This window comes from Carassius gibelio, chromosome B3 (genome assembly GCF_023724105.1).
Source record: "Carassius gibelio isolate Cgi1373 ecotype wild population from Czech Republic chromosome B3, carGib1.2-hapl.c, whole genome shotgun sequence".
NCBI lineage: Eukaryota > Metazoa > Chordata > Actinopteri > Cypriniformes > Cyprinidae > Carassius > Carassius gibelio.
Genome location: NC_068398.1, coordinates 41,773,155 through 41,785,922, shown reverse-complemented (window position 1 = coordinate 41,785,922; position 12,768 = coordinate 41,773,155).

The window sequence follows — 12,768 nt, the reverse complement described above, 5'->3', positions numbered from 1 at the left end:
AATCATAAATTAATACAGTAATTTTTTTTTTTTTTTTGGATGTCAACCAACTGGGATTGTGAAATGTTTTGATGCCAAGGACCCCCAAATATTATGGTGAGGGACCAACATATTTCATTTACTACACATTTATACTTGAGACAATAATATTAAGCATAATATTTAAAATTACAACTTTGTTGTTATTTATTTTCATTATCAAATGATATACAAAACATATTTATAAGGATGGTGATTAGAAAATGTAATTGGAATTTTCTAGTCAAAATGTGTACAAACTCTGATGTTTCTTGTCTGTCATCTTTTTTTTTCTAAAAGCTGGCGATTTTTGATCGATGGAAGGATTGATGGGTTTAGTCGTCTTTTAGTATATCTGAATGCTGCTACTAACAATAATGCCACCACTGTACTGGATGCTTTCCTTGGTGCTGTTAGACAGTATGGATTGCCCTCTCGTGTTAGTTCAGATAAAGCAGAAAACATTGAGGTTGCTCAATTTATGGTTCAAAACCACAATTCTCACATTACAGGAAGGAGCGTTCACAATCAGAGGTAAATGGAAAAGTACCTGTTTGGTTTGAAATGATGATGCTTTTCTGATATATACAACAAACCATCGCTTGCTCCGTACACGCATCCTCGAAAAGCCTTAGGCTACTCGAACTGAATGCTAAAGATCACCTTTCTGTGATGGACAACATTTCTTTCCTTTATGTACAGTTGCAATCAAAATTATTCAACCCCATGACCGGCAAGTCATTTTGATGCCAAGAACACAATTTTATGATTTCTTTTTTTATAAAGGCTTATATAAAGGTTTATAAATACACATTTGAGTGTATAATGATGCTTAGAAACATCTGTTGCCTTTCTAATGCATTCTTGTCCCATTCCTTTCTATAAAAAAGCTTACAGATCACTGATAATTTTTGGCATTCATGTTATCCCTGCTTTCTCTTAGCAGATCAGTCTAACAGCCTGACCTGCTGCTGCGTATACCTTGCCATTTAAGCTAGATGTATTTCTTGAAGGGCTTAGATGGCAAGGAGGGAGATTAAGAGAGGACGTCTCCCACGCAGGAAGAAAGTTCTTTCTACAGGGGGCATCGCCTCCCTTCGTGCAACGCCTCGATGTCAGCATATTTTACTCAAATGCCGAAACCAATGGATGGAAGAAATGGCCTCTTTCATTTCTTTTCAATCTCTGTATGGAGATATGGCAGAAATGGAAGGCTCACCTGAGCTGGAGGGCTATGGTCAGAAAGATAACGTTCATCAAGGCGGCCTCACTGCATCACCTTTTTAGCGCATTTTAATGGCAAGTCCAACTTTGCCGTGGCGCGATCCATAACCTCCAACAGCTCTACATACGTGGGGCAGGAGGATTGAGAAGGCTCAGCCTCAGCTTCTTCACTATCCTCTAATATCTCCTGCTTTTCCTGGGCAAAAACCCAGCAGTGCACTAACCTCAGTGTCAGAGAGTGTTAAAGATATAATATCATACTCCGGAGGCTCTCTCTCGTCCACTGCCATTATGATCATGAACGATTGTTTGTAAAATTGCTTGATAGAGGTGCCCCTAAATTTTTTGTGAGAATTTTAATGTATTGGTATGCCCATCAAACGTTTCAGGTTAAATGGGACAATGTTGTATTTGCTCCATATCATGTCAGTAATCGATTGAGACAAGGAGGAATTATGTCTCCTATTTTATTTAATGTCTATATGGATGAACTGTCAGACCAGTTAAATAGGTTCAAAACTGGGCAACACTGTTGGGCAAGTAGTGGGCAACACTGTTGTTAATCATCTAATGTATGCAGATGATCTTGTCCTGCTCTGTCCTTACAGCGTTGGGCTGCAGCAGATGCTGAAAGTCTGCTCACAGTATGCCTTTGATTATGATATTGAATATAACACTAAGAAAAGCCACACAATGGTAGTTAGGAGCAATGAGGATAATAACTCAACTTTTCCGACTTTTTATTTGTCAGATAGCCCTCTTGCTGTGTGTGAGGAAGTTAAATATTTAGGTCATGTGATATCTAATGACTGAACGGATGACAAAGATCTATACCGTCAGCGCTGTAAAATTTATGCTCAAGCCAATATGCTCATAAGAAAGTTTTATATGTGTTCTGACTCTGTGAAGTGCTCTTTGTTTAGAACTTACATCACACCGCTATATACTGCTCAATTGTGGTCTATAACTATAAGAAAAAGAATGCAATGAGGTTGCTGCTCCGTGTCCCTAGGTGGCATAGTGCCAGTCGTTTGTTTGTGTCTAATAGATTGCCAACCTGTGAGGCACTCTTAAGGCAACTGATGTTTGGTTTTATGTGTCGACTCGACAGTTCAGTGAACTATATAATCGAAGCCTTAGTCAGTCCTCTGAAAAGCTGTTACAGATACACTTCCAGGCTTAGACAACACTGTTGTAATAGCCTGTGTATTCTATAGGCTATTATGGAATTTTTATGTATTTTTTTGTATTTGTTGTTGTTGTTGTTTGGTGTGTTATATGGACCTGTGTCTGCAATAAAGGAAAAGAAGAATTATGAGCGCGAAAGGGAAAGTCCCTCTTTTAACCATTCAGACAGATCCACCTGTTTTCTCACAAGCTAATTCTCTTCCATGCCTCAGCAGTGGCAGGTCCTGAACCACAGGAAGCAGATGGACACCTTTTTTCATTTTCCCTTGGAAAGAGAGACGAACGAGAGCGGAGCATTTTCATTGAAAAAACATTTACAATACATGCAGATTGTCTCCTCAAAGACATCGTGTGCATGCTCTTCACCCAAACAAATGACGCAAAGATTGTGTGTCAAATAGTGCCGACACGGATGCACACATTTTATAAACGTTTGCTAGTAGTCGCCATGACAGACAGAGAAAGAATGCTCTTACCAGTTCTTTCAGATGCACGCTTCAAACAGAACAGTCATTGAAGATGTAATCTCGTTAAATGTTGCCTTACATTTGGATCCGAAATAAATGTGTCCTTCATCTACTTAAATGTGTTTATGTTCGCGCAAATCATTCATGATCCAGCCTCACCTACAGAAGCAGTGAGTATAATGTATTTTAATGAATCATTGCAAATCGCCTTTCCTAATAATGTGTTAATTAGCAAGTTTCACTATGAATGCAGCTAAAGTAAACAGTCTCTCTGAGGGCAGATCAGAAGAGAAGGGGTGGAGTCAGCAGAGCTCATTAGCATTAAAGGAGAATTCCACAAACCAGCAAACTATGTTTTGAAAATAGCCGTTTTTACAGAGTAAAAAATTTGTTTTTTACATTACCATTGAGAAATTTTAAACAAACTATGTTACAGACTTTTCATTAAGAGCCTAAAGAATCATATGAACTTGTGGAAAATGGGCATTATATGACGCCTTTAATTAGCTTAGCCTAATTAGGTTCAGTCGTGTTCAATCAGGGTTGGAGCTGAGCTTTGAAGGTAGGTAGATCTCCAGGTACTGGAATGGACACTCGTGTTCAAGACTATTCAAACACCCTGTCAAATCTAAATGCAGATAATATGTCTTGATCTATAAAAAGGTTATGGAATTACTGATCATAGTGTGATGCTTGTTTTTATTATCTTCTTTTTAGGATTGAACGTCTTTTGCGAGATGTATACACACAAGTCCTTGATTTGTTCCACGCATTGTTTTACCATTTGTAAATGACTGGACTGTTGAACCCTGATAATGAGATCCACCGTATTGCTCCGCATTGGACCTTTTCACCCCAGTTACAACATCAGCTTAACACTTTTAAAAAAGCGTGGAACTTTCACAGACTGCGAACCGAGAACGGTCGATCTCCATATCAGCATTGGCTGCAAAACAGAGATGCTGCTGATGATTTAGGGACTGTATGTTTGCACATTAAACTCAAAAACTCTTCTTCTGGTCCATTTAACCAGGGCTTCCAAATCCTGTCCTGGAGGCAAAGTCTTATGTAACACAATTGATGTAAATTATTAATTTTAATTTCCTCACTCGTAACTACATCAGAACAGTAAATATATGCCTTGGTGGCACATAAATGCTTATTTTGGTAAATGCATGATATTAAAGCATCTGTTCTTGTGTTTTTTAAGGTTGATGAGGACTATGGTGTTGACTGGGATGGACCACCTGCCATGAAAGATGCAAACAGCATTTCAATCCCAGATGAGCAGTTGCCATGCAGCCTTAGTGCAGAGGAGATTGCAGGTCTTCCCAACCGGGATGTTCCACTAAATGACAGTTGACACAGTGGGACAACTGACAGAGATTTTAAGATATTAGATGTTCTTGTCTGGAGCATTGAGGACTGACGCCATGAACTGACATTCTTTTAGTTGAGTTTATTGTAACATTGTGTATGAAATGCCTGAATTACAACAAGGCTTTGTGATAAACAAGATAAATGTTTTTAACTTGTTCTTATGTTAACTTCATTTAACTCTTTAAGAATTTCGAACAATGCAAAACTGGGAAAGTTCCTTTCAAGAATATGCATTTAAAAAACAATAAAAATGCTGAAGACGACAAACAGGTCATTCATTTTTTTTCCCAAACATGCTTTTATCAGTTCATGAACAATTTTAAATTTAACAACTCAGACAAGGTCAAAGCCAAACCTGCTGCTCTCATGGGTTATGTAAATGCAAGAACGTTTCTGCAACTTAAAGAAAGGTTGAAGCCACTAGCAATGTAAGGTCAGATGATACTTCAACATACAGATGTTAAGGGCAGAACAGTCCAGCCAGTCCAAAACTTCAACTCGCACAGTTCAGCAGGTGACCCTGCAGGGACATTTACAATCACATTTTTTTTTTACCTGTTTGAATATATTCACGCAAGAAGGCAGTAACATCACAAAATTGCTCCAACTTGAATTGGGCTTCATCTTCATCACTGTCAGGTTCTGGCCAGATGACTCTCTTAAGTATCATCTAATACAAAGATAGCAGCATTGAATACAAGCTAAACAAAGGGCAGCAAAAATATTCAGTAATTCATTCAACTACCTAGTGTTTTATTAGAAACTCTTAATAAACTGGCTATTCACTGCAAATATCAATAAAAAAACAAAATAAAGTAGAAAAACCTCTGGTTCAAACACTATTGCAGAAGATCTGGGAAACAGTGCTGGTTCTTTTCTCATTCTCAAAACACATAGAGATATGTTTTTTCACGTCGACCAATAACCTAGAAATTATCAATAAACCATAATAATATGACAAATGCCATACAACCCATGATGAATACCATGATAAACCTTTGTTTTTCTTTTGTGGTGTTAGAGGCAAGTACAGGTGTTGGTCATATAATTAGAATATCATCAAAAAGGTGATTTATTTCACTAATTCCATTCAAAAAGTGAAACTTGTATATTATATTCATTCATTTCACACAGAATGATATATTACTTTTAATTTTGATGATTATAATTGACAACTAAGGAAAATCCCAAATTCAGTATATCAGAAAATTTGAATATTGTGAAAAGGTTCAATATTGAAGACACCTGGTGCCACACTATGATCAGCTAATTAACTCAAAACAAAGGCCTTTAAATGGTCAGTGTTTCAAGTGCTTAAATGTTCCCTGCTTAAAAACCACTATGCATAGACATATGCAAGACATGGGTTTCAGCTGTCGCATTCCTTGTGTCAAGCCACTCTTGAACAACAGACAGCGTCAGAAGCGTCTTGCTTCAAAAAGGACTGGACTGCAGCTGAGTTGTCCAAAGTTATGTTCTCTGATGAAAGTAAATTTAGCATTTCAGGAAATAAGGATCCCAGAGTCGGGAGGAAGAGAGGAGAGGCACACAATCCACATTGCTTGTAATTTCCTTACAGTGGAGTAAGGTAAGTGAACGTTTATCAATTACACATTAGAAAAGGAGGAGGCTGGAACTTGGACGTGAAAAACGCTGTATATCCAGGTATGCATAATTATTAGGCAGATTTTCTTTTACAAATAAAACAAGCCAAAAAAGATTATATATCACTTATAAAAGATTAAATGCAAAACTAATAGTTAAGATTGGTGTGGTTTGGAATTTGTAAATTTTACCAAAAAATATGAATAAGAAAATCAACTTGCCTCTTAATTCTGCACAGTGTATGTGCAAAAGGTAAGGTAAAGGTAAGATTTGGTAGGTGTACATTAAGTCTAATCAATGAATAATGTAGGTAAATGTCAAGTGTAATAATAATAATAAATCATTCTGAAATAAGACAACTGTAAAATCTTTGAAATGTATTTTAGGTTTGCCATGTTCTGTACAGGGCTGAGGACCTGTAAGCTGCTCTTCTGAGTTCCATCACAGCAAGTTACATGCTCGGAGTCAACTCCTTAGCTCTTCACTGAGGGCTGCAATCTCTTGATCAAGGACAGCCACTTCCGTCAACTTTTCCTTATGGCCTCTCCGCAGGAGGTTGGACCTGGAGATCAGGTCAGCCATCTTGCTTCCTGCCTTCCTTTCAGCCTCCTCAGCCAGCCTGTCTGCATCCCTAGCCAGACCCTCACACACCTCTTGTATGCGTCTCCTCTTCATCTTTAGCTCCTGAAGACAGTCCTCTGCCTCTTTCCTCTTAAGAGCCTGGGATTTTGCCTCCCTTTTCTTTCTCTCGGTCTCAAGATGGGCACGATATCTGGTCCTAGCTCTTGCTACATTCTCGAGTAGCACTTTACTAAGTGGAACCTAGGTATAGGATTGGGAAAAGAGAACCAGAGTCAGTGACAAACTTAAAAAAACAAATATGATGATTCTGTCAACTTCTAAGTCAAAAGCATTTTACTAGTCCAGGCAGGGGTCATTCTTACCTGGGTAACACCTCCGTGTTGTGTGATATAATCACACACCAGCCTCCGTGTGACCACAGTGTCCTCTTGAATATTGTCTAACTCCACCTCTTTGTTGATCGAGAATCCACGTTCAACTGTAGCTTGGCCATGGGAAAGGATGAGCAGCTTCTTGCAGAAGCCCCACAGCTCTGGATAAGGTTCCATGGCACTCCTCAGGAAGATGTCCAGCCTCTTCTGCATGGGAAGAAAGGAGAGGAAGTCCTCACTCCGTTTCTCCAAGGATAGGAAACTGTCGAAGTGCTGCAGTATGACATCCCCTATGACAAAACAGATGAGAAAATATGCGGAAAAAAAAAATAATTAGGCTATAGGGCATTACCAGCCAATCAGGTTTAGGATAAATTTATGTATAGCCAATGATTTGCCTTTCTTATTCCTACTCGCAGAAGTATCAGTTAGCTGTTTGTCCTGGAAAAACCTCTAAACCAGCCCTTTCATGTGCTTCCTGCATCTTTCTGGGTCTCTGTACATTACTGATGGATCCAGGCACACCATCTGCCTAACAGTCAGATACTTGAGGGGGCTCTTGTCCTGCACTTTCCTAATGATGCTACACAGTCCCTGCATGCACTCTCTCCTGAACTCTAGCACCCTGAGCTCTGCACCTTTGATGCTCTATAGAGAGGTAGCCATGAATATAGAACATGTCTTCAATGACCTGGTTCAGCCTAACCATTTGTAAAATGACCTTTTTAAACCATCACAGTACCTTAAGGACTGACTCTGCACCTAGACCAATGCTGATGTCTTGTGGGCTGAGCCAGATGGTCTTGTCTGTGACATCCAATTTGGTCAGCTGCAGGGCAGTGATATCATGGAGGACTTCTCTCTTTATGAAGCGTCTGAGTAGACTCTGTCAAAAGACAAACACAAAAATGTCTGGTGCGGCACATTAACATTAATCACAGACATCAAATTGTCTGATTTTGATGCACAATGTATCCACTATTTTTTACACATACTAACCACAAACTCGACATTGTCAAAACATATCAATTGAGCCCAATCAGTGGTGATTATAATGTTAGAGAGTCATCTGGCCAGAACCTGACAGTGATGAAGATGAAGCCCAATTCAAGTTGGAGCAATTTTGTGATGTTACTGCCTTCTTGCGTGAATATATTCAAACAGGTAAAAAAAAAATGTGATTGTAAATGTCCCTGCAGGGTCACCTGCTGAACTGTGCGAGTTGAAGTTTTGGACTGGCTGGACTGTTCTGCCCTTAACATCTGTATGTTGAAGTATCATCTGACCTTACATTGCTAGTGGCTTCAACCTTTCTTTAAGTTGCAGAAACGTTCTTGCATTTACACAACCCATGAGAGCAACTTACCAGACGTAGTATTAGACCCTTATTTATACAGTTTATCAGCAAATAAAAATTATTTGGGGGTGAGTTGCACTTTAAGTAAATTATTACCATCATCAACTCAGTCAGGTCCTTCAGAAGGAATGGAAGCACAGGCTCATCTGTCTGATATTTTTTCAGGAAGGGAGTGAAGGTCCTGGCGAGTGCTGTGTAGAAATGCAATTTGGCCAAGATGAGTGGATCCTTCATGGCTGCTGCAACAGTGTCATAAGATGCTGACAGAGAGAGGCAGGACATTTAAACTTAGCCCTATATTACAAAAACTATGACAAGGCCACACCAGCACCAGGGTCAGGACACAGTCACAGACCTATTCATAGCATTTAAGAACAGCCTACCTGTTGTAGGGTTCGAAAGTCTCTTTGATTTCATGGCTTCCATGTACAAGAGCAGTCATGGCCAGACTTCCAGGGCTCTCTCCACAACTGGAAGGTTTTCCACCCAACGATGGGCACAAAAAGAAAGGGGGAACACAGTAGACTTGGTTACTGTGATGTAATCCTCTCTCCTGGCGGGCACATTGAGGAACAATGTGTGCATTGCTTTCAGCAACTTGTCCAGCTGCCATGCAGTGAACCCACACTTGAATGCATTGTGTAGCGTGTGTAGGCCACAGCTCCCCACACAAATGAGCTGAGCACCTGAAGAATCCATTGCAAAACATAATATTAGAAACCAAATTCATATTTTGTATCACATGGAGATTGTTTTGTACTGCAAATGTTGCACCCATGCATCAGCTTTTGCTCTGTAGCACTACAAGATTGTTTGTTCAATGTAAAGTGCATTACAAATAAAATGCATTATTATAATTATTAATAGATCACACTCACACTCACCCACAAAACAGTAATATCATTCTAAACTGCTCACCTCCATACTGCTCAGCGTGATCTTTCTGGAAAAGGTCAAAGAGTTTCCAATTCACACTTGGCCCATCCATTGAGATGGACACCAAGTCCCTGAGGTTCAGTCTGTCTATACATTCCTGAAAAAAGGGTTGCATTTGATTACACAAATAAGAGGACTGGATGAACACATATTGTTAAGGGAAATAACTAATTAGTCATGTAATATTACAGTAACAGAAGAGTATATGCACACAAGTTGAGTCTATCAATATAAATTGACGAGCTTTTAAAGTAAAAAAATATTATCCTTACTTTCAGATGCGACAGCAGGTCTTGTGCAGTGGAATGTCCCATAAACTGAGAGCCCAGATGTCTGGACTGTACCTGTCCATCATTCCAGAAGCGGACGTGCACATCCAGTTGTATGTTTTTTGTAGTCTCGTTGAGACTCTCATCAAACATCAGAACGAACGGCGATTTGTTAACTTTGGACACCAGTTCTTCTCTGATGTGAATAGCTAAACCAAACTTGGCTATATAAGCTGTTTTGTCGGGACCACAAGTAAATGTTTTGGCGATGTCGGAGTCAGGGAACATGCACTTAAAAAGCTCTGAAATACCCTCATTTGCATTGTAGGACTGGTGTTTACCGATAGTGTTAAGAGTCCACAACACCTCAGCTTTCATTGTTGGTGTGGACCCAAAAGCTGTGCGAAGATCCACTCTAGTTGCGGTCACAGCTGGATGATCTGCAGCGCTAGCAGCTGGCTGGCTAACATTAGTTGATTGAAACACGCAGGCGATGGAAGGAGTTTGTTTTTGTCCATTTAGAGCGTTAATGTGCTTGGACGACTTGGCATGAGACTCTAATGCCTTCATTCCCATTGTACCTAGCTGAATCCTTTTTTTGCATATAGTGCAAAAAGCCTCAAAAACTTTGTTGTCCACTGGTTTTAACCAACAACGAAAAGAGATTTTATCCAGCCATGCTTCATTAAATTTACATTTCCCCATAACCCAGAATTAAATTGGTAGCTAGCTAATGTAAAAACAAACGTTAAAAATATAACTGTGTCAGTAAACCTTTCCAAAGGAATGCTGAGAATTGTTATTAGATTTTTCGCGCTTATCTTTTGCTTGTTGCTTGAGGTCTGTGTGCACAGTTGCCAACTCTCGCGAGACAAATAAACAACTGGAGCTTCAAAAACAAGCCCAAAACAAGCTCAATATTATTTGATAATTTATTTTCCGCATTATCATTTATTAACAATAAATGAGCCTGCAACATATTAAACTGAAACCACGGCTTTATTAGAAAAGGATAAACTGATTGGGAAAAAAAAGGATAAAAATAAATAAAAATCAGGGAACTGCAACAAAGCGGAGAGAACGCACTTTCCTCATCTCCGATGACCTGTGAGGCTGAATCGGATTGGAGAGAAGGAAAAGAACAAAAAGACGAACGCATCAAGGGTAGCTGTAACATATATTTAGGGTCCGTGTATCTTTTGGTCATTCGATTTTCTATTTAAAAATAAATAAAGATAAACGAGAAACGGTTTGATATTCATTTTTTAGTTTTGTTTAAGAAGCGGAAAACGAAAATTTAGCTGGATTTTTCGTATTTTTGTTTGTGGGTAAAAAATGAGATTATGCTTTAATATTTGTTTGAATGTGTGGGCGGCGCTGAAACGCCCCTTTCATCCGTTTTGTACTGAACGGACAAGCGGCAACGCAAGCTCAGTTTATTTTCACCAGGAGAGAAGCGGCAGACAGCAGAGTTTATTAATCCTGCGAATTCTTTGCTAGTGGTGCTTGTAAGCTTATATATATATATATATATATATATATATATATATATATATATATTTTTTTTTTTTTTTTTTTTTTTTTTACCAAACAGAAATTAATTTATTCAATGACATTTGAATTTTACTGTAAGATCTACAATGACATGAAATGTGCAGATTTTATTTAGCCTTCTAATTTTATTCTATGCCTGTTTAAGAAAAACCTCACAGCCTAACATGTTTTCATTTGCTATACAAACAACAGCAACTGAAGCTTTATCTTGTAGAGTGTAGTCTGCTGCACTTCTCCGATCGGCGGATCCAGATCCACAGCTTCCATCCCGATAACAAGAGGAAAGAGCTTCAGCTCCATCAGTTTGGGTCGTAAGACACCCTAAATAACATGAAAACTCAACAGGATTTGCTTTCTGTCATCTCGGTCTACATTAACTTCTTTCTGAAACGTCAGAAATGAACCAGGCTCATGCATCAGACGAACCACGTCTAGCTGGACATCATGTCTAATTTTTATACAATAATTTTATATTTAGGCCTATGTAATTCAAATGAAACCAATGAGAGGTGCTGTGTTTCCCGTCTGAACTCATTATCTGTAATGATGTCACACCATATTCGGTTATCTACAGAATTCGTGAATTCAGTTCATAATTCTAAGTAGCCTATAGCCTATAATTAAAACATTTAAAGTAGACTAGTTACGGGGAAAACTTAACTTATTTTAATATACATTTTATTATAAATGTGGGGTTGGATTTTTCCCATTTAATTTTTTTTTTATGAATGGCCTAGAATAAAATAAGTAGGCAAAAATTTGTAGTAGGCCTGTATTTTATTCCATGTCGTTGTAGATCACAGGCTAAAGTAAAATTAAAATGGTGTTTTATGAATAAAGTTGTCAAGTCTGCTTTGTCAATAACATGCAGCAGCCGGAAAAATATAATATTATTTTATTATTAATTTAATTAACTAATTATTATTATTATTATTATTATTATTATTATTATTTTATCTTACAAGCACCACTAGCAAAGTATTCGCAGGATTAATAAACTCTGCTGTCTGCCGCTTCTCTCCTGGTGAAAATAAACTGAGCTTGCGTTGCCGCTTGTCCGTTCAGTACAAAACGGATGAAAGGGGCGTTTCAGCGCCGCCCACACATTCAAACAAATATTAAAGCATAATCTCATTTTTTACCCACAAACAAAAATACGAAAAATCCAGCTAAATTTTCGTTTTCCGTTTCTTAAACGAAACGAAAAAACGAAAATCAAAATCAAATTCTCATTTATCTTTATTTATTTTTAAATAGAAAATCGAATGACCAAAAGATACACGGACCATTTAGGATAAATGAGAAACGGTTTGATTTTCGTTTTTTCGTTTTGTTTAAGAAACGGAAAACGAAAATTTAGCTGGATTTTTCGTATTTTTGTTTGTGGGTAAATAATGAGATTAAGTTTTAATATTTGTTTGAATGTGTGGGCGGCGCTGAAACGCCCCTTTCTTCCCTTCTGTACTGCACCGACAAGCAGCGACCGCAAAATCAGTTCATTTTCACCAGGAGAGAAGCGGCAGACAGTTTATTAATTCTGAGAATTCTTTGCTAGTGGTGCTTGCAAGCTTTATATATATATATATATATATATATATATATATATATATATATATATAATTTTTTTTTTTTTTTTTTTGACCAAACAGAAATTAATTTATTCAATGACATTTGAATTTTACTATAGGATCGACAATGACATGAAATGTGCAGATTGTTAGCCTACTAATTTTATTCTATGCCTATTTAAGAAAAACCTCACAGCCTAAAATTTTTTCAATTGCTTTATCTTGTAGAGTGTAGTCTGCTGCACTTCT